The 12,772-nt window shown below is 39.2% G+C and overlaps 1 protein-coding gene across 2 annotated transcripts in view; it reads left to right on the forward strand.

Annotated features, from left to right (window-relative positions):
* Nucleotides 1-12,772, forward strand: part of LOC124605665 (enoyl-CoA delta isomerase 2-like) — a 114,001-nt gene that overhangs the window by 58,306 nt on the left and 42,923 nt on the right. The gene's annotated exons all lie outside the window — the stretch shown is intronic.

The following is a 12,772-nucleotide window of genomic DNA, read 5'->3' on the forward strand; positions in this document are numbered from 1 at the left end:
TGCCAAGAACATGAACTGACAAGCCAAATCTTACTCATTACAGTTGATTAGAGAGTAATGTTTTGGTTGAATAAGTGTTATGTGTAGGCATTGTTTAACACAAATGTAACTATTTGATTATTTTTACATAATTAAACAGTCAAAAAGGATGATCACATCACACCAGTCAAAATTGACAACTACTAAAAATGTGAATATGGTTCATAATCAACATGTATCTGAATGTTACGTGCCTGGCACAAAATAATATTTAAACCCTCGTACAAACTATACTCTCTTGGTTAAGTACAATGTAGATTGTAGATACCTTTTATATGGTGGTAACTTCACTGTATTTGGATGTTAATAACAACAATTTTACAACTGAGTTGAGATTTATTTTGTAAGACACTGTGCTTTTTTTTCTTCCAGTCTTTCCTATTCAATAAACGTAATATGAGGTGCACTAGTTTTGCTTTAGTACCCTAAGTTTCAATTTCCGTGTTTTCGGGAGTGTCTAGACATTGTAAAGGCTGTGGGAGCAGGACCTAGGTGATCCTGCACATCTGCAGAACTGCTCCTCCTAGTTAATTATTCTTTCATTCTAGTTTTGGGTCTGTTTTTGCCTGTTTCTGTGCCTGTGCCCTTGTTGGGGTCTATCTAGCCACCACCATGGTAGTCTTTCCTACTGACCTTTTGGTTTCCAGGTGTGCAATTTACCACTAGACCAAGAGGCCCTCTTTCTAACTATCCTCTTCTCCTTTATCAACCTTTTAATAGCAGAACTGCTTTGGCTATGTACTTCTGCACTCCTTCTGTACATAGCTGTTTAATGGTTTTTATCACTTCAGATAACAAAATTGATGCTACATTGAGGGTTGCACTCTCTTCTCAATTGTTTCATTAGTACAGTACAATATTGTCAATACATGTCAGACCACATCTCTAAAAGCCACACATTTGCAAAGATGGTCAAGACTCTGATATTATAATTTGATAGTCTATTATCCCCCACAAAAACTATTGTTCCATTTTCATCTCGTTTCACAGTGTTATCGAAACTGACAAAATGTTTCTTCATGAAATATAAAACCTTTTCAGTGAAAATACTCCTCGTAATTTTGTAATGTTAATAAAGCTATAATGTCTATTTTCAGGTTAGTTTCACAAAAAAAGAAACTGACAAACCAAAAACTTACTCATTACAATTTGAAATACTATCTGTTGATTAGAGATCAGTGTGTTTGGTTGAATAAAGCTTTACACATAGGTGTTGTTATAAAGTAACACAACTGTAACTATTTGATTCTTTTTATGTAATTAAACATTCAGACAGAACATTCATATCACACCAGCCAATGTCAACAACTACTAAAATGTGAATATGGTTTGTAATCATGTGTATCTTAATTCTACCTGCCTGGCACAAAATAATACTTAAACTCTCATGCAAACTATACTCTCTTGGTTAAGTACAATGTAGGTTGTAGACGCCTATTATACAGTGATAACTTAAGTATATTTGGATATTAATTTTTCAGTTGAGTTGAGATTTATTTTGTAAGGTGCTGTGCTTCTTTCATCCACCCTTTTCTGTTCAATAAAAGTAATATGAATTGCACTGCTTTTGCTTTAGTACCCTAAGTTTCAATTTATGTCATCCAAGAGTGTCTAGACATTGGTAAAGGCTGTTGGAGTAGGACCTTGGTGATCCTGCACCTCTGTCAGAACTGCTCCTCCTAGTTAATTGTTCTTTCTCTCTATTTTTGGGTCATTTCTTGCCTGTTTCTGTGCCATGCCCTTGTTGGGGCCTATCTAGGCACTGTCATAGTAAGCTCTGCTAGTGACCTTTTGGTTTCCATGTGTGCAGTTTACCACTAGAAAAAGAGACCCAATAGTCCGTTTAAAAAATGAAGGAGCATTGCAAAATATTACTTAAATGAACTATATTGTCAAAAAAAATATTGAATGAAATATTAAATATGCCATTGTGCTGTTTCTCAGCACAAATCAAGTGTGCCCTGCACTCAACTATCTTTCCAGCTATCCTCTTCTCCTTTCCCAAGCCTTTAACAGCAGAACTGCTTTGGCTATGTACTTCTGCACTCCTTCTTCATGTAGCTGTTTAATGTTTTTCATCAATTCAGATAGCAAAATTGATGCTACATCAAGGGTAGCATTCTCAACTCCAGTGATTCGTTAGTGTAGTACAATCTCGTTAATACACACCACACCGCATCTCCGAAAGCCACACATTTGCAAAGATGGGGAATGATTCAAACATTATAATTTTTTATGTAAATGATTCAATGAGTTTGAATCAGTGTCCTGCCTCAAAAACTAAATTTGATAATTATGCACAGTATTCAGCTAGAAAATATTCACAAAAAAATTTATTCGTACTATCATAACATCAAGTGGAAGGTCTCAACAAAAAGCTTAGTTGACTCTGTGACATTCTTGGCTGCAGATTTCTTGAACTGCATTATTGTGTGGGGAATTGTAGGACTCCTCTTGATAAACCAGGAATGAACTATACAAAGGAAACAGCTACTTGGGTATCAGTGTACCTGTGGAGTTCACATGGTGTTTTCATTAGGCTAGGTGGTGGTTTGAGGTACTCTGAAGAACTCTCATCAGACGACATGCAGCCAGACAACATAAAGACAGTGAAATCAATCTGCTCTTTGTGGCATCTCCAACAAGTGTTGTAGTGCTTTGAGAATTTCGGTGCAAATTCTAGAACCACTCTGCCTTCCACCATCTTGAACACACTATATTTTAGATGTGAGTTGGAGATAGGAACCCTATCTTCTGCGCATCATCTGTCTGTGTGTGCAGGTCTGAAGTTTATCGTGAGAAGACTGTAGACACGGCAGTCGAATGGCTCCAACAAGCACTTGTTGGTTGGTACATGGAAGTCATAATGAAGCACACGGCAGAATCAAGGAACTTCTGTGTTGTTCTGTGCTGTTTTGTAACTGTGACTATTGTTAGTGACGAAAGAACAATTGAGTGGAAAAAGATTTTTAGTAACTTTTAACTTGAACTTGCTAGAGGCAAGACAGGTGTATGATTTCTTTATAATAGAATCGTGGTTAGCAAGCCAACTCTGTTGTAAATGTAACCGTGTTTCTAACATTTAGACACGCGAGGAGACTTACTTAACCGTATTTATCCATGTGGAGATTAAGATTTGTAAAAGTTTGATGTCCAAATATACGTCGTTAAGTGAAACAAAAGAAACTGTGTACATCTACTTATTTCTATAAGCAGAAAGAGTCTTGAGAAATTCCTGTTCCCAGCAATATACTGCAGAGAAGAAGAGAAAGGGATGTTTCAAGAGAAAGGGAGTTTGCAACAGCAGGCTAATCAGCAAAGAAAGTCGGCTGACCATCTCAAGTAAGTCGTATTGTTAAAAAAGTTGTAGTTTGCACACATACTTCACCACTTCAAGTCGTCCAAAATGTTAGAACATGGCAACGAGTGAAAAAGGACTCAAAAAACAGGAATTATAAGACCAAAAAATGAGAAAAGTGGATGTTGTATGTTGCCATAGCAACTAAATCAAACATGATAAAGAATTTGCTCAGAGACTTCGGGACATGCCCAAGTATTCAAAAGAGAAACAATTTGAATTGAGGTATAGTGAAGAAGATTCCATTGTGTTTCTCTAAGAAGAAATATGCCAAGATCACTTTGACTAAGAAGATCTGGTGCAGGGAGAGGATAGCTCTCACACAAATCAAGGGGCCGCAGACGCGGAAACCAACATCCAACACCGCCGACACCAGTTCCTGTTATCCGGTGCTGACCTGCTTCCCCTTCCACTCACCAATGCTTAAGCGGTAACCAATGACCGATGCCACCGGCACCGTGCTGTTCACTGGTGCTGATTACACATCTGCTCATTGATGCAGCCCAAATTCTACACCGGGTGAGCGTAAAACAGAACTTTATTGTTTAAATACAATGTGGTATAAACTGAAGCATGAACTATATTAGTGTAGTTATTATACTTAAAGTTAATTTTTAAATGCTCACAAGGTCCAAAGTGGGTAAAAATATGAATAACAAACAGCAAGTTGGGGAAACTTCAGAACCAGTCATGGCTATGAGAATTACAAAAGAAGGACCTGACTGGTCTGAGTTAGTAAATCTAATTAAAACTCAATTAAAAGAGACTCTAAGTGAAGATTTAGTGTAATGAATTCTCGATTAGATGATCAAAGTAAAACTTTAAATGCCAATTTAGATGACCAGAGTCAGCAGTCAAATGCTGAGAATGAAACTCCAAGGAAAGAAATAGGTTTGATACATTCTAGTTTAAATGCTCAGAGTGAAGTTCTAAATAACCAGAGTGAAACCTTGAATAGTCAAGCAACAAATCTAGGTTTGTTAAATGCCAAAGTTGACACACAGAGCAAAGAATTTAGTAATCTGTGCAAAGGCATGGATGTTTTAAAGACTGAATTCGACACCCTAAATGGTAAAGTAGAAAATTTGAAATTAGAATTAAAGAAAGAACTGACTGATTCTTTAAGCGATCATGTAAATCAAATGTTTACTGACTTCAATCAAAACCAGAAGGATAATTTACAGGATCTGACAAAAAGATTAGAACTGAATATTGAGGAGAAATGTAATAGTATAGAATCAGAGATTAATGAAAAGTTAGGATCATTGGAGGATGTATGTAATGCTAAGTTTAATGCTGTAAAGCAGGGATGGCATACTTTGAAAGCGAGCATTGATAAGCATAGTGAATTAACGCCTGTCATTCAATCGTAAATTACATGTGTAAGTACACGAGTAGAAAGTGTAGAAAGAAGCTTCAAGGGAAGATAGCAAGCTCTAATATCATAAATGTAAGTAGTCTGGAGGAACAGGTAGAAGAAATTATAGATCAGAAAGTCACTGAGAGAATAACATCCAGGAATACATCGCCTATGGCTTCTTCCGAACTTACTGATACCAGGAAGGGCATAGACAAACTCTGGAGAGAAATCAAACATAACCAGGAACAAGTAGAAAAATGAGAAGCTTCACCCAATGTTGTGTTGACTAGTGAAGTAGTTACTGATTTGCAATGGGGAGCGAATTCAGGGTTATTGAGACAATTCCCTAAATTCGAGCCCGACGGAGAGGTACATCCGACTCATATTTTGAAAAGATTCAACAAAGCCTTGCCGAAGAACTGGGAAGATTCTAAAAAGATTAAATTTTCTGTGGGGTACCTTTTAGGGGAAGCCTCAGAATGGGGTACTGTAAATATTGAGAACTTTTCTTCATGGGGAGATTTCCAGAAGAAATTTAAAGAGAAATATTGGTCTGCCAGAGCACAAGAAAAGTTAATATCAGATGAATGGGACTTGGGTGGAGTCATATATTCCCCAGGGACGTTAATGTTCTATGTTAATAGGGAGAGTGACGACCATCAGATCCCGAGTTGTTTTCAGTGTTTCTTCCAAAATAGTCATCCTGCACCAAATTCCTTGCAAATCTTAAACTATTCTGTCATCTATTTATAAAATCTTAAACTATCTTGTAATCTTTACTTGGTAAACTGGATATGACAATAAAACAAATACCGATTTAGATGAAATAAATGGAATAAGAATATTATGTTTGTGAAAAATATAATATAATGTGACGAACTGAATGACTGTTATACTGTAGTGTATAATTTTCTACTTTGTATAAAATATTTTATACTTTATATCTAAAAACAAAGATGATGTGACTTACCAAACAAAAGCGCTGGCAGGTCGATAGACACACAAACAAACACAAACATACACACAAAATTCAAGCTTTCGCAACCAACGGTTTCTTCATCAGGAAAGAGGGAAGGAGAGGGAAAGATGAAAGGATGTGGGTTTTAAGGGAGAGGGTAAGGAGTCATTCCAATCCCGGGAGTGGAAAGACTTACCTTAGGGGGGAAAAAGGACAGGTATACACTCGCACACACACCCATATCCAACCGCACATACACAGACACAAGCAGACATTTATAAAGGCAAAGAGTTTCGGCAGAGATGTCAGTCGAGGCAGAAGTACAGAGGCAAAGATGTTGTTGAAAGACAGGTGAGGTATGAGTGGCGGCAACTTGAAATTAGTGGAGGTTGAGGCCTGGTGGATAACGAGAAGAGAGGATATACTGAAGGGCAAGTTCCCATCTCCGGAGTTCTGACAGGTTGGTGTTAGTGGGAAGTATCCAGATAACCCGGACGGTGTAACACTGTGCCACGATGTGCTGGCCGTGCACCAAGGCATGTTTAGCCACAGGGTGATCTTCATTACCAACAAACACTGTCTGTCTGTGTCCATTCATGCGAATGGACAGTTTGTTGCTGGTCATTCCCACATAGAAAGCTTCACAGTGTAGGCAGGTCAGTTGGTAAATCACGTGGGTGCTTTCACACGTGACTCTGCCTTTGATCGTGTACACCTTCCGGGTTACAGGACTGGAGTAGGTGGTGGTGGGAGGGTGCATGGGACAGGTTTTACACCGGGGGCGGTTACAAGGGTAGGAGCCAGAGGGTAGGGAAGGTGGTTTGGGGATTTCATAGGGATGAACTAAGAGGTTACGAAGGTTAGGTGGATGGCGGAAAGACACTCTTGGTGGAGTGGGGAGGATTTCATAAAGGAAGGATCTCATTTCAGGGCAGGATTTGAGGAAGTCTTATCCCTGCTGGAGAGCACATTCAGAGTCTGATCCAGTCCCGGGAAGTATCCTGTCACAAGTGGGGCACTTTTGGGGTTCTTCTGTGAGAGGTTCTGGGTTTAGGGGATGAGGAAGTGGCTCTACCTATTTGCTTCTGTACCATGTCGGGAGGGTAGTTGCGGGATGTGAAAGCTGTTTTCAGGTTGTTGGTGTAATGGTTCAGGGTTTCAGGAATGGAGCAGATTCGTTTGCCACGAAGACCTAGGCTGTAGGGAAGGGACCGTTTGATGTGGAATGGGTGGCAGCTGTCATAATGGAGGTACTGTTGCTTGTTGGTGGATTTGATGTGGACGGACGTGTGAAGCTGGCCATTGGACAGATGGAGGTCAACGTCAAGGAAAGTAGCATGGGATTTGGAGTAGGACCAGGTGAATCTGATGGAACCAAAGGAATGGAGGTTGGAGAGGAAATTCTGGAGTTCTTCTTCACTGTACGGACGTGTGAAGATGGACGTGCGGAGATGGGAACGTGCCCTTCAGTACATCCTCTCTTCTCGTTATCCGCCAGGCCTCAACCTCCGCTAATTTCAAGTTGCCGCCGCTCATACCTCACCTGTCTTTCAACAACATCTTTGCCTCTGTACTTCTGCCTCAACTGACATCTCTGCCAAAACTCTTTGCCTTTACAAATGTCTGCTTGTGTCTGTGTATGTGCGGTTGGATATGGGTGTGTGTGCGAGTGTATACCTGTCCTTTTTTTCCCCCTAAGGTAAGTCTTTCCGCTCCCGGGATTGGAATGACTCCTTACCCTCTCCCTTAAAACCCACATCCTTTCGTCTTTCCCTCTCCTTCCCTCTTTCCTGATGAAGCAACCGTTGGTTGCGAAAGCTTGAATTTTGTGTGTATGTTTGTGTTTGTTTGTGTGTCTATCGACCTGCCAGCACTTTCGTTTGGTAAGTCACATCGTCTTTGTTTTTAGATATATTTTTCCCATGTGGAATGTTTCCCTCTATTATATCCATATTTTATACTTTTTATGAGATGTGATGTAAATGGGAGGGTTTGTATCAATTTTGAAAGGGGGTGGATACTGTAGATCATGATTTACACCAACCGATAAATCTTGGCTAACACAAGACACACATCTCACCTTTCAGACAACCCTCGCAAACAAGTGTGATTGTTTCTTCACTATTTGCCATTTCCATAGGGTTGCTAAGATTTCCTTTGGGGGCCTCAAGGGTGAAGATGGGAATGTCTGTTCTGTAGGAGATGATTCACACACACACACACACACACACACACACACACACACACACACTGAACTATGATGATTCTACATCGAGTGTACATAAGAAGAAGGCATGAGTAATGAAAGAGAACTCAAGCAGGATTGGAGTTAATCGTGATGCTTATTTAAGAAAAGTCAGTGTAGCAAATTCTCTGATAAGTTGATGAATAGTAGGATAGTTCGACTTGGATTATAGGTAGATATAGTATATACTAAGGATATAGGAGTTGAGAAGTAGAGGAGGACTCCAGGGATTAAATGACGTATTATAAAAGTGAATGTGAAGTGTAAAATAGATTCATAGCTTTACCAGAAAATACTTAATTATAGTATACATAGAAATGTATACTAGAGTAATGAACCATGAGGCCTACTCTGAAAGGATAAAGGGGGCATACCCAGCATTTGCTAAGTAAATAGGACAGGCATACCTACATGGAGATAGGACGACATGTGGCCTGAAAAAAGTAAATTACTCATGTGTCATAAACACCTGAAATTTATGATTGAAAAGAAAAGAAATGTATACTATTGAAATGTGAATTTTTATTATGTGTGATATTAATGTACATAATGATTGTATAAAATATCTAGAACCACCCGGCCTTCCACCTCTCAAACACGATATTTTAGATGTGAGTGGGAGAAAGGAACCCTATCTACTGCGCGTCACCTGTCTGTGTATGCAGGTCCGAAGTTTAGCATGAGAAAACTGTAGACATGGCAGTCGAATGACGCCGACAAGTACTTGTCATTCAATCCATGAAAGTCATAATGAAGCACATGGCAGAATCAAGGAACTTCTGTGTTGTTCTGTGCTGTTTTGTAACTGTGACTATTGTTAGTGATGAAAGAACAATTGAGTGGAAAAAGATTTTTAGTACTTTTAACTTGAACTTGCCAGGGGCAAGAGAGGTGTATGATTTCTGTATAATAGACTCGTGGTTAGCAAGCCAACTCTGTTGTAAATGTAACTGTGTTTCTAACATTTGAGGAGACTTACTTAACAGTATTTATTCATGTGGAGAGTGAGATTTGTAAAAGTTTGATGTTTAAATATACATCGTTAAGTGAAGCAAAAGAAACTGTGTATGTCTACTTATAGAAATAAGTAGAAAGAGTCTTGAGAAATTCCTGTTCCCAGCAATATACTACAGAGAAGAAGAGAAAGGGAGTTTGCCGCAGCAGGCTAACCAGCTAGGAAAGTCAGCTGACCATATCAAGTAAGTCGTATCGTTAAAGAAGTGAAGTTTGCACACATACTTCGCCACTTCAAGTCGTCCAAAACGGTAGATTTTTCAGTCTGGAATCAAGTTGAATGGAGTAGAATTGTCTTCAGTGATGTGTCTCACTATGAACTGAGCCCCAATGACCAGCAAAGACATATCTGGAGATACCTCAGACCGTGGTGGGATACCAACCTCACTGTCACTCACCATACAGTCCAAAACCAGTAGTGATGGTCTGGGATACCATTTCTATTCATAGCAGGACATCTTTGGTTGTCATTCCTAACACTATTACAGCAAAGCAGTATGTCTCATACAAATGTGTGAGGACTGTGGTAGGGAAGAGAAATGTTTGACTTTGGTTTATTGGGAGAATTTTAGGAAAGTGTGGTTCACCTTTAAAGGAGACCACATATATGACACTAGGGTGACCCATTCTTGAGTACTGCTCCAATTTTTGGGATCCATACCAGGTGGGATTAAAGGAAGACATTGAACTGTTTCAGAGGTGGGCTGCTGGATTTGTTCCTGGCAGGTCTGAACAACACACAAGAAACACAATGCCCCAGGAGCTCGAATGGGAATCTCTGGAGGGAAGATGACATTCTTTTCAAGGAAGGCTATTGAGAAAATTTGTAGAACCAGCATTTTAAGGTGTCTGCTGAATGATTCTACTATTGCCAAAATACATCTTGCATAAGTACTGCAAAGATAAGATAAAAGAAATTAGGGCTCAGGCGGAGGCATATGGACAGTCATTTTGCCCTTGCTCTATTTGCAAGTGGAATATGAAAGAAAATGACCAGCAGAGGTACAGGATACCCTCTGCCAAGCACTGTATGGTGACTTGCAGAGTATTTATGTAGATGTACATGATTTGGGCAGCTATATTGTGGTACTCTGCAAGATCTCATTACTGCCAAGGATTATGTGATCATTTTGGCTATTCAGGTCCATCCCATGGTACAGTGTTTGTTTCCCAATGGTGATGCTGTGCTCCAAGATGGCAGGTCCTCTGTTCACACAGCATGTATCATCCTTGACTCTTTTTGTTAGCAGGAAGATAAATTGTTGCATCTCCTCGGGCCCCCACTGTCATCAGATCTCAATATTATTGAGTCTTTGTTGTCTACTTTGGAGAGAAGGGCATGCGGTCGCTATCCATCTCCATCATCATTACCTGAACTTTTCATTATTTGGCAGGAAGAATGGTGTAAGGTTCCCTTGAAACCAAGCAGGACCTGTATTTATCCATTTTGTGATGACTGGAAGTTGTTTTGAGGGTCAGTGGTTTCCTACATCGTATTAGGCATGGCAGTGTGTTGCATTTGTAATGTTTCTGTATTTTTGTCCCCCCCCCCCCCCCCCCCCCCCCCCCCCCACTCCACGCCCATATGTTTGGAGCACTGTGACAGAAGGAAATGATAAGGTAATGATAGTAGGTATCTTCATTTAGTTAACAAAAGCATTTGATTGTGTGGGCAATGCTATACTATTACACCGGTTTGATCATTATGGAATTAGTACAAGGCTTACCAATTGTTCATTCCATCAATAAGAAGCAGCAGCTTATTCTTCAGTATCATCGATTCACTCAACCATAATTCATAGATCTCATCTAGAACCACCTCCAGGGATTTACAATAAGTCAAGATGTATGTTAACATAAGACAAAAATCATGGAAACTTAATCTGTATGCCGTATTAACAGAAAACTATTACTGCACTGCTTAATGCTATTCATGCTTATCCATTTAAATTTAATAAAAGATTAGTAATAAAGCTGCTACTTTGAAAAAAAACCGCTGCCTCATCAGTTTTACTGTACAGCTGCCATTTATCTGCTATTGTTAACTTAATATTTTCTTCACATGATACTTTTTAAAAGAAAATATTTACTTACATCTATAAACAATGATTCTTATTTACAAAACATTACTACTTTTCAAACTGCTTTATGACAAACACTACTGCTGGTTGATTAACTTCTCTTTGTTGAGGTTCAGATTTATATAGCATTTTTCAAAGAATGTCATATTCAATAATTTTTTCGATTTCAAGGCCAAAATTGCAATTGTGAAATAAATAATTTCTACAGATAATGGTTAATATGATGGCCTGTAGAAAAATAAAACTTCCACTTGCGATGTAGCTAACAAAACTTTCCAACCCCTGAACCTAAATATTCAAATAAAGAAGTAGGTTTTTCATTTTCTTTTGAAATGGTAGAGATTCCCAATTTTCTGCTTTATGTTAGAGGGGAGCTTGTTGAATGTCCTACCACCAAAGTATATAACTCCATTCTGAACACTTGACCAGGGGGAAAAGTCTACATGAAAATTATTTTTGCATCTGTGTATATCACAGTTCAGCTGTTATTTTCATGGGATAACAATGATACTGTGTTATATACTTCTGCATATTTACAATTTAAGAAAATTTTGTCACAAACTAAAACTACTCATATTAAAAACTTAAATGCACTGTATTGATGTTCCACAATAATATTTTTTTATACTTCATTATGAACTGCCTTTCACCTATCGTCAGGTAACTTAAGACTTTTCACATAGCCCATACAATGTAAGTGAGAGTTTATAGCTGAGCAAAGATTGTTTTTCTAAATATGTGACCTTTTACAACCAAATATCTATACAAAAACACAAGCATAATGAAATTTACAAAGAAGCTGTAAACAAATAAATCTTATACTTCTTTATACTCAAAGATTAAAAGTATAATAATGCACATGCCAGCTGGCCGCTGTGGCTGAGCGGTTCTAGGTGCTTCAGTCTGGAACTGCGCTGCTGCCACAGTCGCAGGTTCGAATCCTGCCTCGGGCATGGATGTGTGTGATGTCCTTAGGTTAGTTAGGTTTAAGTAGTTCTAACTCTAGGGGACTGATGACCTCAGATGTTAAGTCTCATAGTGCTTAGAGCCATTTGAACCATTCTTTTCACATGCTAAAAATTGTACACAAGTTAGTACTGGCATAGACTACTATAGTTGGAGTCATGAACTATGGTGGTCGATTTTAGGCCTGTTCTGTGCACCTGCATCATAGATTCTCTGACAGCCCAGTGATGTGCTGTGAATGTTGTAGCTGATGTGAGCATTAAACATGACTGTAGCCAGTTATTTAGTGAATTTTTATTCCATTTGTTGTGAGTTGTCACCATTGTTGGTGGTGGTAAGTGACAAATCCTACATAAGCAAGCAAAAGACACACTGTGCAGGATACATGCTTTCATCAAGTTCAAAGAATGTGTATGAGTGTACTGCAACTGTCGCTTGGAACCAGCAACAATGCAGTCCCTGCTGTGCCTTGACCTGCACAAACTGCCATTGCTCGTGAATCGGACTACAGGTTGTAAGGGCAAAATAACGGATTAATTTGATTATCAGCCCAAGAAAGGGGGGGTTGGGGGAGGCAGAGGGGAGGAAAGAGTCAATGGAAAATTGTGATTTGGGGGGGTTGGGTTGGGTTGGGTTGTTTGGAGAAGCAGACCAGACATCGAGGTTATCGGCCTCATCAGATTAGGGACGGACGGGGAAAGAAGACGGCCGTGCCCTTTCAAAGGAACCATCCTGGCATTTGCCTGGAGTG

The sequence above is a fragment of the Schistocerca americana genome, chromosome 3 (genome assembly GCF_021461395.2).
Source record: "Schistocerca americana isolate TAMUIC-IGC-003095 chromosome 3, iqSchAmer2.1, whole genome shotgun sequence".
In the NCBI taxonomy this organism is placed as follows: domain Eukaryota; kingdom Metazoa; phylum Arthropoda; class Insecta; order Orthoptera; family Acrididae; genus Schistocerca; species Schistocerca americana.